The following is a 12,208-nucleotide window of genomic DNA, read 5'->3' as shown; positions in this document are numbered from 1 at the left end:
ACAGTAACCACAAAACTTACCATGCTTTAAACCTCAGTAACCTTAGTTTTACTGTGATTGGTTTAGTAAGGACAGTAATCACAAAACTTACCATGCTTTTACCTCAGTATTGATAGTTTTAAAGTGATATTTGTTGTAAATGCATATTAACCACAACACTTGCCCTGCTTGTAAGGCTTTATAATGTAACATCCAATATTTGTAAGGTAAATCAGTACTTTTCCCTTTAAATAATCCTATATATTATACATAATGATATTTTCTTTTCTCTTTTTTCAGCTGAAAAGACCAAAAGGGCCTTTCGGACTCAGTCGTTCCATTATTGTTTGAGGAGAAGTAAACGGAGGAGACGGACAGCTGCAAAGGCAAATATTCGCAATGGTATGTATGTGTTGGTTTTAACCCTAAATCAAACATTTTATCAAGCATTTGTTGTTTCTTAAAACTTTTCTCACAAAACCCATAGCCCAATCAGTACAAACATAGTCTGAAAGTCTTAATAATTCACAAGATTTAACAAGTTGTCAAATTCGTACGATACTCGTACATATTTGTATACTCGTACACAATCCTGCAGCTTTTACTCCTAGTGCTGTCATTGGCTACTGCCTCAATTCCTGTACATATTTATCGCGATATTTGTAAATCAGTTGCGCCACTTCTTGGAAAGTTGTCGGATGTCACACACACTGTCAGAAAGTTTATATTAATTGCAAATTGGACCCTGTGTGTTTATGTTCCAGTAATACATGATGTCTCTCCACACCTCATAACCTACCTCTGTTTGCAAGAGTGGAAAAGCTTATCTGACTTGTCACATGACATCAGATACTCGATTATTTTGTCATAATCAGAGCAGTTACACTGCTGATAACTGTCCCGTTTGCATGTAAATCTTTTTCATGATTATTGCTTGCTATTAAAGACATACTTTTATTCATAGAAATGCCCACATATCAGTGAACTTATTACATAAAAATGCTTTTAACATTTAATTATGCAACACTCTTTACAGAAAACATATCCTACAGTTATAAACTCACAACGTCATCATCAAGTCCTGTGCTGGGCACATTGGGCAACAACTGTCCTCCAACGTATTCGATCCGTGGCCAGGTTCTTCACATCTTCCCATGGGACACTGACATTCTTCAGGTCTTCGTGAAACATCTGTCTCCATGTCTTCCTTGGTCTTCCCTGTCTCCTGCATCCTCCTGGTGGTGTCCACTTCATCACTGTGTTTGGGTGTTGTTGTTTGGGCATGCGTAGGATGTGTCCAGCGAGGTGCACCCTTTGCTCTGTCACAGTTTCTGAAAGTCTTCATGTGAAGTCCCATTCCTCCTCAGGATCTCTTTGATATATGCAGAACCAATATTGAAAATAGTGATTTATCTTTTTCCATATTTTTAAAGCATTTTGTTTTCTCTTTTCAGCTTCATAAACTGTACTTGATTTCTGCCTAATGCCTTTATCAAAAAAGTGTCAGTGTTCATCAGGTGTTTTGCTAAAGGACATATTCATTGCATAGTTACAATAAAAGTGACCAATAATCACAAGGATATAGAATGAAAGTTGAGAATGTAAAATGTTGTGCTTATGTTTTTGCCTATTTGTTCTTTAAAGCGAAGAAACAAATGTATGTTCACATAACAAACTTGAATCTCATCTCTTGGTTTGTAAATATATTCAACTTCATCATAGCAATTTTTTTTACGTTAATGTATGTGTCACTATAATAGATTGCTCCTGTATCTGGATATTTTTAATAAACTGATTTTTATACTGTTGTGCAGTAGTTTTGGCAGTACATTTGTCTTTAAACAGTTTGACATTAAATATTGGAATAAGCTTTCAAAATGGTGTCCATTCATTGTGCTTTTGTTACATTTATTTGAATATTATTGATATACCTTTAATATACTATACATACACTGTAAATGTTAGAAGCACTTTAGTACATGTAATTATCTTTAATTAAAATACTGCAAACCTACCCCTGCTGTAGGCCATTGCTTAGAAAAAAGTTTCTCTTTCAAATGTATTTATGCATCAGTCTAATCAAATAAGCAAATTTGTGTCATTGATCATGTGACCTCGTTTTTGGATGGTAACCACACAAAGGAGTCTTTTGTTTTTAAATATGAGTTTTATAATTTAATTAGAAATAATACATGTTTAACAGCCTAAATATAAAATATTTAAGGTATCTATCCCCGCAGCCAGAACCAGAAGAGATCTGTCATCGTTTACCATAAATGGGCATGTAAGTGTAACGCATCTGTTCAGCTGGGTTGTTATTGGCTGTGACTTTATCGCAGAACTCGCTGTGATTGGACAATCGTTTAACCCATATAAAACGGCGCTTCATGTTACAAAGTATGTTTTGGTGTTATTATTACGTTAGTTATACATTAAGCTAACTATAAAGTGTCTCTATGTTGTGAGAAATTACTCCTTTACCGAGATCCTAACCCTAACCCTAAGCATGTCTGCACATTTCAATGAACTACAGCACAATGCTGCTCCACTGATAGAATGACAGAGATATGTGGGTAATGTAGTTTAAAACGTTTAGTAATAAAACAATAAATGTTAAATAAATAATATATTTAATGGACAACTGGATATCTAAATTTGTTCATTGTGCAAACCTTTATGACATATATGAGGGACAGGCTGAAATTTGATATTTTACTGTGAGCACTTTAAAAATAACCTTTATGCCAGCTTTCCATATATGTCTGAAAACTGTGGCCAACATTATTTATTAAACATGGTATAAGCAGTTGTCCAGCCAATTTTCTCTTTGATACACTAACCAGACTTTGAGTTACAGCCATTTGAAATGTGCATTTGTTTGCTCTTCTGGGGGCCATTGCTGGGCCCTGGGGGTGGAAGGACAGTATAATCTACACAGATCTACACATACTATTACTATTACACAAGGATAATGCACCATTCAGTAAAACAACAAAAAAACAGTGCCAACATTTCCTTTTCACCCCCTCTGATTGCTGCTTATATTCCTGACATCAGTGATATATAGAGTATACTATATAGAGTATACTAGAATGATCAACATGGATCATCTTCAATTAAGCTTTAGGTATTTATAGCAAGATAGCCCACTGCAGCCTCTTGCTATTCACATAGCTTCCTTTTATTTCACTGGAAACTGGCATACATGCAAGTATGTGCAACTTTTGTTGCATTGTTGTCCCAAATATCATTAACCAGATCTAAATTTTTATGTCCCAAGTAAAAGAATCATGGTAATTAATTATATTTAGTTATTTATAAGTTATTAATTATATGTAGTTATTTTTAAAGAAACAAGAAATTAAAATTTCTCAAAAGAAAATTTCTATTTACTGTACCAAACACCACTTTCAATACACAATAGTCACCATACTTTATTAAACAACACTTTATTGGAGAACAAAGCATAAAGTTGATAAAGTAGCATAAAGACAAATGAGATTCAAGATAAATAAAAATGTGTCTTCAAAAACACGTTAACATCATATGAATCCATTCACAGCTGCTGAAGCCACAAAACGAGTGCCAGATAATCATATTCAGTCACATATGATACAGAAAACAGATTTGATATTGTGTTGGAAAATAATGATTCATTATCACAGCTAAACTGGTTTCTTGCTCTTCCCTGTACGTCTCGATCGTGTTAGTGTTCTTCTTCCTCGTCTTAACAGTTTGTTCAGTTGAAGAACAGAAGAACAGAAGATGTGATCACTGATGTGGAGTAGCTTTTTCTCAACCAGAGGAAGAAGTCTCAACATCCCATTGTCAGGCGTTCTCCAGTCCTGGTCTGAAAGGAAAACAAAAGACAGAAACCATTCAAATAAAGTTGTTTAATGGACAGTCGGGTCAGCTTATGTTCTGCGTTATTTAAAGCAGTGATGGTTTACTCTGGCCCTCAGCGTCCACTGTCCTGCACATTTAGCTCCGACCTCAAACCCTCCTGCCTATTGTCTAGAAGTAAACCTGAAGACTTTGGTTAAAATTTTCAGATGTGCTCGATTAAGGTTGGAGGTTAACTCTTAACTAACCTCAAAAAGTAGAATGCAAAGGGCCAGAGTTGCCTGTTCCTTACATAAATTTACAAAGCAGCAGTCAGTACGTTATATAATATACACACATTGAAGTATTATATATATATATATATATATATATATATATATATATATATCAAATATTGCAGCACAAAATAAGCTAAGTACTGAACAAAAACAGTTTTACCCATATCAACAGCAACATATTTTAAAAGATTTTTAAGAAAGGCATGGTCTCTTTAGAGCCTTTGCCAGTGATGCTTGATTTCTTTCCAGACAACATACTCTTCTGTCAATTGTTTCAAGAGCTTCACTTGGTCAAAAACCAAGTGATAACCTGTACAATGTAAAATTGTCAACATCAAATTATGTACTACATATTACAGCATTGTTTCAATACAAGACATACCAATGGACTCGCGCACTTTTCTGCCTTCTTTGGGCATCAGATGTTCCTTCCTCACCCGAAACAAAGGACTTATTCGATTAGCTTGCGTTGATATAAGGACTGGTCTTCCTTCTCTGCTGTAAAACAAGATAGTCTCGACTTACTCTATGTGCAATTACTATTGTTCTTGAAACACAAATTAAGACAGTTATAAATAAGTTAATTTACCATATGATTCAGGAGAGAACATTTGATGAGTAAAAACTGATTGCAATATTCTAGAAACTTCACCTGTGAAGGGCTGATCACGGCAAGATTCGCTGCGACTCACTAGTAGCTCTTGTAATGGTTGGCTCTTAAAAGAGCTGTTGAGTTTGATATTGGTAGAGCTTTAAAAAAAAGGACTAAGTAATCCTGCAAAACAGAAAGGAAGGTAATTTTAATACATTACTTGCAAATAGTCAGTTTATAACTGTAGGATATGTTTTCTGTAAAGAGTGTTGCATAATTAATTGTTAAAAGCATTTTTATGTAATAAGTTCACTGATATGTGGGCATTTCTATGAATAAAAGTATGTCTTTAATAGCAAGCAATAATCATGAAAAAGATTTACATGCAAACGGGACAGTTATCAGCAGTGTAACTGCTCTGATTATGACAAAATAATCGAGTATCTGATGTCATGTGACAAGTCAGATAAGCTTTTCCACTCTTGCAAACAGAGGTAGGTTATGAGGTGTGGAGAGACATCATGTATTACTGGAACATAAACACACAGGGTCCAATTTGCAATTAATATAAACTTTCTGACAGTGTGTGTGACATCCGACAACTTTCCAAGAAGTGGCGCAACTGATTTACAAATATCGCGATAAATATGTACAGGAATTGAGGCAGTAGCCAATGACAGCACTAGGAGTAAAAGCTGCAGGATTGTGTACGAGTATACAAATATGTACGAGTATCGTACGAATTTGACAACTTGTTAAATCTTGTGAATTATTAAGACTTTCAGACTATGTTTGTACTGATTGGGCTATGGGTTTTGTGAGAAAAGTTTTAAGAAACAACAAATGCTTGATAAAATGTTTGATTTAGGGTTAAAACCAACACATACATACCATTGCGAATATTTGCCTTTGCAGCTGTCCGTCTCCTCCGTTTACTTCTCCTCAAACAATAATGGAACGACTGAGTCCGAAAGGCCCTTTTGGTCTTTTCAGCTGAAAAAAGAGAAAAGAAAATATCATTATGTATAATATATAGGATTATTTAAAGTCCGCGTGAACCGGAAGTTGCAAACGACTTTTCTCCAGTGCTGTGACGTATTTCCCAGTGAAAAGGAATATTGAACAGAGGGCAGGGTTTTACTCTAGTGCTCCTCCTCTCCATCTCTCGCTCATTACAGACTAACGATTTGAGGGGAGTGGTTAAGCGTTTCTCAACCCAAGCCGTCAAGCATACGTCATCAGGGAGGTCCTCCAATGCAGAGAGGAGGGGCATTTTCAGATTTTGATTAAAGATTACGAAGCCAAAACATTTTTTTCCGTGTTTTAACTTGGATTTAGCACGGATTAATTGTTCACCACAAGACTAGTAATATGCGCTAACAAAGTAAATAGGGTCCATTTTGATTTCAGTTGGACTTTAAAGGGAAAAGTACTGATTTACCTTACAAATATTGGATGTTACATTATAAAGCCTTACAAGCAGGGCAAGTGTTGTGGTTAATATGCATTTACAACAAATATCACTTTAAAACTACTATCAATACTGAGGTAAAAGCATGGTAAGTTTTGTGATTACTGTCCTTACTAAACCAATCACAGTAAAACTAAGGTTACTGAGGTTTAAAGCATGGTAAGTTTTGTGGTTACTGTCCTTTTACCACACCTATCACAGTAAAACTATGGTTACTGTGGTAAAAGCATGGTAAGTGTTGTGGTTACTGTGCATTTACAATAAGTACCACATTAAAACTACAAATAGTGTGGTAAAAGCATGGTAAGTTTTGTGATTACTGTCCTTTTACCACACCTATCACAGTAAAACTATGGTTACTGTGGTAAAAGCATGGTAAGTGTTGTGGTTACTGTGCATTTACAATAAGTACCACATTAAAACTACAAATAGTGTGGTAAAAGCATGGTAAGTTTTGTGATTACTGTCTTTTTACTACACTTATCACAGTAAAACTAATGTTACTGTGGTAAAAGCATGGTAAGTGTTGTTTTTACTGTGCTTCTACTACAAATACAACTTTGGAACTAATTGTACTATTTTTAATCTGATATGAATATCTAAGCCTATAGCACGTCACGTGACAGGCAGTGTTAATCACCCTGTTTTGAATTAGAAAGCAATGAAACGCAAAGTCTCCGTGGAGATGGCAGATATAATGGCAGATTAATATCGACAAACAGAAAAGACATGATATCACACATTATTAGGACAGCGTATTTAGGTATTTACTTACCAACATCTGACACACGTGAACTGATGCCAAATATCGCGATGTGTTCGGAACGAGACTTCTTCAGCGCGATTTCCTACTGATAAAATATAATTTTAAAAATATCAATAAACAGCAAAGCAATCCAGCTTCCCTGGCAATAAGACCGAAATAATAACATTAAAAAAAATACATAAAAACACATAAGATCTCGTGAAAAAAATGTTGATTAAACAGCTTCTCTGCTGCAGCCGACAGGCAGAAAGAATCGTGCTGTTATCACGAAAGACGTACGCTTCCCATTGAAAATGCAATAGTTTAAAAAACGTGCTGGTATTACGAAAATAACGAAATAAAAGTGTCCGTGGCACGAATCAATAGATTAAATTACGTGACCATATCACGAACTGCCGTGCGTTGTTAAACTCACCGCTGAATGATCACGTGCGTTGTTAAACTCACCGCTGAACGCGCTAAACCTTTGCGGGGACTTTGATATCAGATTGCGAGGGGTTTTAAACATCAAAAACCAGTTGGAGGGCCAGATAAAAAATTATCTGGGTGCCGCCATTTGACTCGCCCTGGCATAGATAATATTTTGTAGCCCAATGAGAAAAAAGGGAGTAAATAATTAAAACAAATGAGCTGCTACGTGTGAAAAGAAACCTGCTTTGGATGTATTATGTTCAGGACAAACGTAATAGCACTGCAATAGATTGGCTATATTAGGTTAAGGACCAACGTAATAGCACTGCTTATATGTTGGCATGTAACGTAATTGCGATTTGCAAAATAGTTTCCTCAGAACGTATTTCATGTGATACAGGGTTGAGCAAAATATGAGGCACTCACAAAACCTTTGTAACTGCATAGCAACACCCTGACAGTGTTGCAGTTTCACCAAACACCACTTATGTTTTCTTAAGAAAATGTGGGGAAAAAAACAAATAATATAATCTTAGAACATTTTGAGCCAAGGGTTGTTTATTATTGTGTAAATTCTCTCTGCTTCCTACTTGGCCTTTACCTTGACTTTCTCTCTCTCATATGAGTATTAAAAATGTGTTACTGTCCTCTTACAGAGACATTTTTTTGAGAGATGAAGAGAATAAAACCATTACACCTACATTCACACCTCAAGGTCGAGATTATGCAGTGCTAAAAACAGAACTTCATCTATAGTGCCTACAAAAGAGGCAAGGTTCAACTGCTTTATTTTCTTATCGAGAGAGTAACAGACCAAAAGCAATGAGTGTAATGAAACTATAGTCATTACAGTATGTCAGTATGTACAGGGGTTTGACAATGAAACTGAAACACTTGGTTAGACCACAATAACTGCTGTATGGTGTAGTAGAGCCTCCTGTTGCGCCCAATTTTGCAACCAGAAACCGTCCTACATTTGATCTTATGATTGTTTCTCAAATGTGCGTATGTGTGATTCAAAGACCGAACGTACAGAACGAACAAGGGTTACATACGTAACAGAGACGTTTTGCACTGTTGGCACCAATTAAACCAACATTTGGCATTGGCACGAGTAACTAAAGGTTTGACTATATAGCAGCACGACCATGAATATTGAGCTCCCGACAAACAGCTTTGATGGAAACAGGAGCGTCCAGGTGCGTGAGTTGGGCAGCTGTGGTTTTATGTTTTTTTTGGATTCAATCCGGGTTACATCCCTTTCCTATCTCCCTTTCTTCCTCTTGCGTCGACAGTCACTCCTGATGAATCTGGTTCGTCCTTCATGGTGATATGCTGAGATTACTCTCGATATATACCATAGCTCGCGATACACCAAAGCCTCGCTGTCCTGGTCACAGATGAGTCTGATATTTCTCCTATTATGTTGTGTGGATTGCAATATTTTATGTACAGCTGTGCTATTGCTCAGCTTATACATCCTTCTCAATCTGCTCTTACTGATGGAATGTAAAATCAGTTAAGATTGGCCACCAGGCCACGCATACGTAGGCGTGAAACCTCCAAAACTATATTGGCCAGTGTTTCAGTTTCATCGTCCAACCCCTGTAGATCTGTATTTTAAAAAGTGTTTAATCACTTCTGAGAATGTAAGAGGTATTGAACTTGAACAAAACAGAATCCAACCAAAAATGCATTTCGAACATACTTTGTGAGAACTCTACTTAGGATTTTTTAGGCTTAGTCACATTTATCATATGCCTCTAATTTGCCCTAATTCCTCTGGTCATCACATGCAGTGTGAGAGATTAAGAGACGAGCTTATGGCTTTGACCGAGGTCAGAAATTCTGACAGGGCTCTTAAAGAACTCCACAGAGAGGAGGAGGGCAGTGGTGTGAATAGGATTGAGGTGGAATTGAAACAGAGAATGAGGATTTTGTGCAGATGGTTGTTCTTTTGCTTCTACCGACACAAATCTCCCTGTCGTCCTGCGTCAGTCTCATCTTTTGTGCGATGGTGTATAGATGCTCTGACACTAAGGTCTTTCTTTTTATCCACCCACAGATAAATCTCACAAATTTTTTACAGTCCTTGAGGCTTCTAAACAGACGCGGATACTCTCCTGCTAGACATCTGTTAACGTGTTTTTGTTTTTCTTGCTTTGTTTTCGGTTTTGCTCCAGCGCTTGACATTGTGAAAGAAAAATGACGAATCTTTGTGTTTTCACAAAAATTTGAAGGTTAGAGACAAGAGAAATATTTTTAATTCAATTCAAAACCCAAAGACTTCAAACTCAAAAAATTATTTTGAAGTCAACGTGAAACTAAAATAAACCCTATTAGCTTTCTGAAAAGACATTCCTGATCTTATTGTGGATTATTTATCAGTACACCTATCAGATTTTTCCATTAATTCAAAGATACAAAACAAAAACTTTGCCATCAAAATGGAATAACTTCTTCTGCCTTTGAAACAACTTCCCCTTTCAGGTAAGCAGTTGTTTTCTTGCCAAACATCCTGTTTTACTCAGAAATGATTATTATCATATTATCATATTATGGATGTGTATGTACAGCTCATAATCAAAACTAAACTGTTGTAATACAATACATATGTTTCTCTAAAAGTTTTCACTTTGCTCAGCAGATGTAAGTCCTTCCACACACAGGCAGGATGCCTTTTCTCCATTTCTCACACTCGAGGCACATGGAATGTGAATTGCTGTGCTGTCAAGCTGTATATTATTAAGTTCCAGTGAAATTAAAGGGTTAGTTCACCCAAAAATGAAAATTCTGTCAGTAATTACTCACCCTCATGTTGTTCCAACCCCGTAAGACATTCGTTCATCTTCGGAACACAAATTAAGATATTTTTGAGAGCTGGCTCACTCCTCCATAGACTTCTAGGTGACCGAAACTTGCTGGCCCAGAAAAGTTATTAAAGAGATCGTTAATATAGTCCAAGTGACTACAGTGGCTCAATCTTAAGTATATCAAGCGACGAGAATACTTTTTGTGCGCAAAAAACAACAAAAATAACGACTTTATTCCACTATTCATTTCCTTCTATCTGGGCCTCGAGTTGGTTCACGTAGTGTTTTAGCGCAGCGCGTCTGTGTTACACGTCACCACGTAGGCTCACTATTGGCCGACGCTGGTCATGTGTGTGATGCGTGTGACGTACAACACAGACGCGCTGTGCAAAAACACTACAGAATTTTCATTTTTGGGTGAACTAACCCTTTAAATGTGAAATTTCAGGTGAAATGAGCAGTAATGTTCTATAAGTGAACAAACAACATTTAACTGGACACTTACTTCCTCTGTCTATCCAACCCAATCTCACTGGAAAATGTAACTATTTTACAAGGTGGTGATTTCGTATGCATTTATACGATGTTAAACGTAAACGTAAAATGTAAAAAAAAAAAAAATAGAGTTAAGGGTCCTCCCCTAAACATAACCACCTCTAAGCAGATTGTACAAAAACGTACGGATGAGATCCTACAAATTCATACGAATTAGCCACCAATTCACCAAAACGTAAAATAGTTGCGTATTGCCGTGAAATTGTATTGGTCTACCTCATGTTTAGTCACAACCCTATCTAAAAAATTTAGATATAAGAGACTGCGTCCCTTTAGCGTCTTTGTGATTATGCATGCCTTCCATGCCGGAGACGCCGGTTCGAATCCCGCTCGGAGTGGGGTTTACATTTGGTGCCATGACCCGGATGGGAGTGAGGTTTGGGGGGGGGGGGGGGTGAGTGTAACGGAAGCAAGTCAAGAGCTGTGTGTGTAAACCTCACTCCCCTGGCCTTAAGAGGCGCGTTAGAGACTGTGGTTTTTAGCGTCCTTGTTAGCGCGCTCATCTCCCATGCCGGAGACGCTGGTTTGAGTAGGACCGGTTCCATAGAGAAGGATCTGATTATGGACACTTGTTGACTGCTCTGCTTCACTATATCATCTCCAATTAATCAATAAAATAAACAAATAATAATAAAACAAGTTGAGTTTGGTTAAAACATTCCAAATTTAATGCAACAGGTGATATAGTTTTTGAGAAACATAAAGTGTGCCCAAACCTTTGATTGATAGTATTTATCCCACAAAGCTGTGTGACAAAAGTGCAAAAAGTGAAATGTACACTACTGTTCAAAAGTTTGGGGCTTTATTGTTTTCGAACGTAGCCACCTTTGCTCACCAAAGCCACATTTATTTGATCTAAAATACAGTAAAACAATAATATTTATATTATTACAGTTTTAAACTAACTGTTTTCTGTTGTAATATATTATAAAATGTCATTTATTCCCGTAATAAGTATTCAGAATCTGACACCTATTCAGACTATTCAGAATCATTACTCGAGTCTTCAGTGTCACATGATCCTTCAGAAATCATTCTAAAATGTGATTTGCTGCACATTTCTTATTATTATCAATGTTGAAAACAGTTGTCATGCTTAATATTTTTGTGGAGACCGTGATACATGTACGTGATACAGTTTTCCAGCATTTATTTGAAAAAGAAGAATGTAACATTATATTTTATTAACTTCTTAAAAAACTTTATTGACTGCAAACTTTTGAACAGTGGTACTTTCCGTTCTCTGTCTCTGTTGGAACCAATAGATTACACATATTAGCTGAGTTCAGGTTAAAATAAATGTTCTCGAGGTTGTTCTTCATGGTTTGAAAGTACAGTGAAGTGTTGTCGCTGTGCAACTCCGACATTTGTCCTAATGGCTTGTTCAGTGAAAGTGAACATGCATGCAACCACAGTAATCAGCTACATGTGACCATGAGAGCAAACAGCACAACACAGTCAAATTTAACCCAAAGATTAGGAGGCTTGCAGCTTATGTTT

General features: G+C 36.5%; 2 long non-coding RNA genes across 3 annotated transcripts; one reads left to right on the top strand and one right to left on the bottom strand.

Annotated features, from left to right (window-relative positions):
* Positions 1-201: 201 nt before the first annotated feature.
* On the top strand, positions 202-1,787 carry LOC311300410. The gene is made up of 2 exons (XR_014629305.1): positions 202-381; positions 1,016-1,787. It is a non-coding gene; the product is annotated as an uncharacterized lncRNA (long non-coding RNA).
* A 1,625-nt stretch (positions 1,788-3,412) lies between these two features.
* Positions 3,413-7,159, bottom strand: LOC311300399. Of its 2 annotated transcripts, none has more exons than XR_014629298.1 (5): positions 6,939-7,159; positions 5,584-5,685; positions 4,753-4,875; positions 4,483-4,598; positions 3,413-3,829 (listed from the first exon to the last, which is right to left on the bottom strand). It is a non-coding gene; the product is annotated as an uncharacterized lncRNA (long non-coding RNA). The 2 variants fall into 2 exon arrangements; XR_014629299.1 differs by having other exon boundaries at positions 4,483-4,595.
* Between the last annotated feature and the right edge of the window lie 5,049 nt (positions 7,160-12,208).

This window comes from Rutilus rutilus (genome assembly GCF_951802725.1).
Source record: "Rutilus rutilus genome assembly, chromosome: 11".
Classification (NCBI taxonomy): domain Eukaryota; kingdom Metazoa; phylum Chordata; class Actinopteri; order Cypriniformes; family Leuciscidae; genus Rutilus; species Rutilus rutilus.
This window is presented reverse-complemented; position numbering and strand designations above follow the sequence as displayed.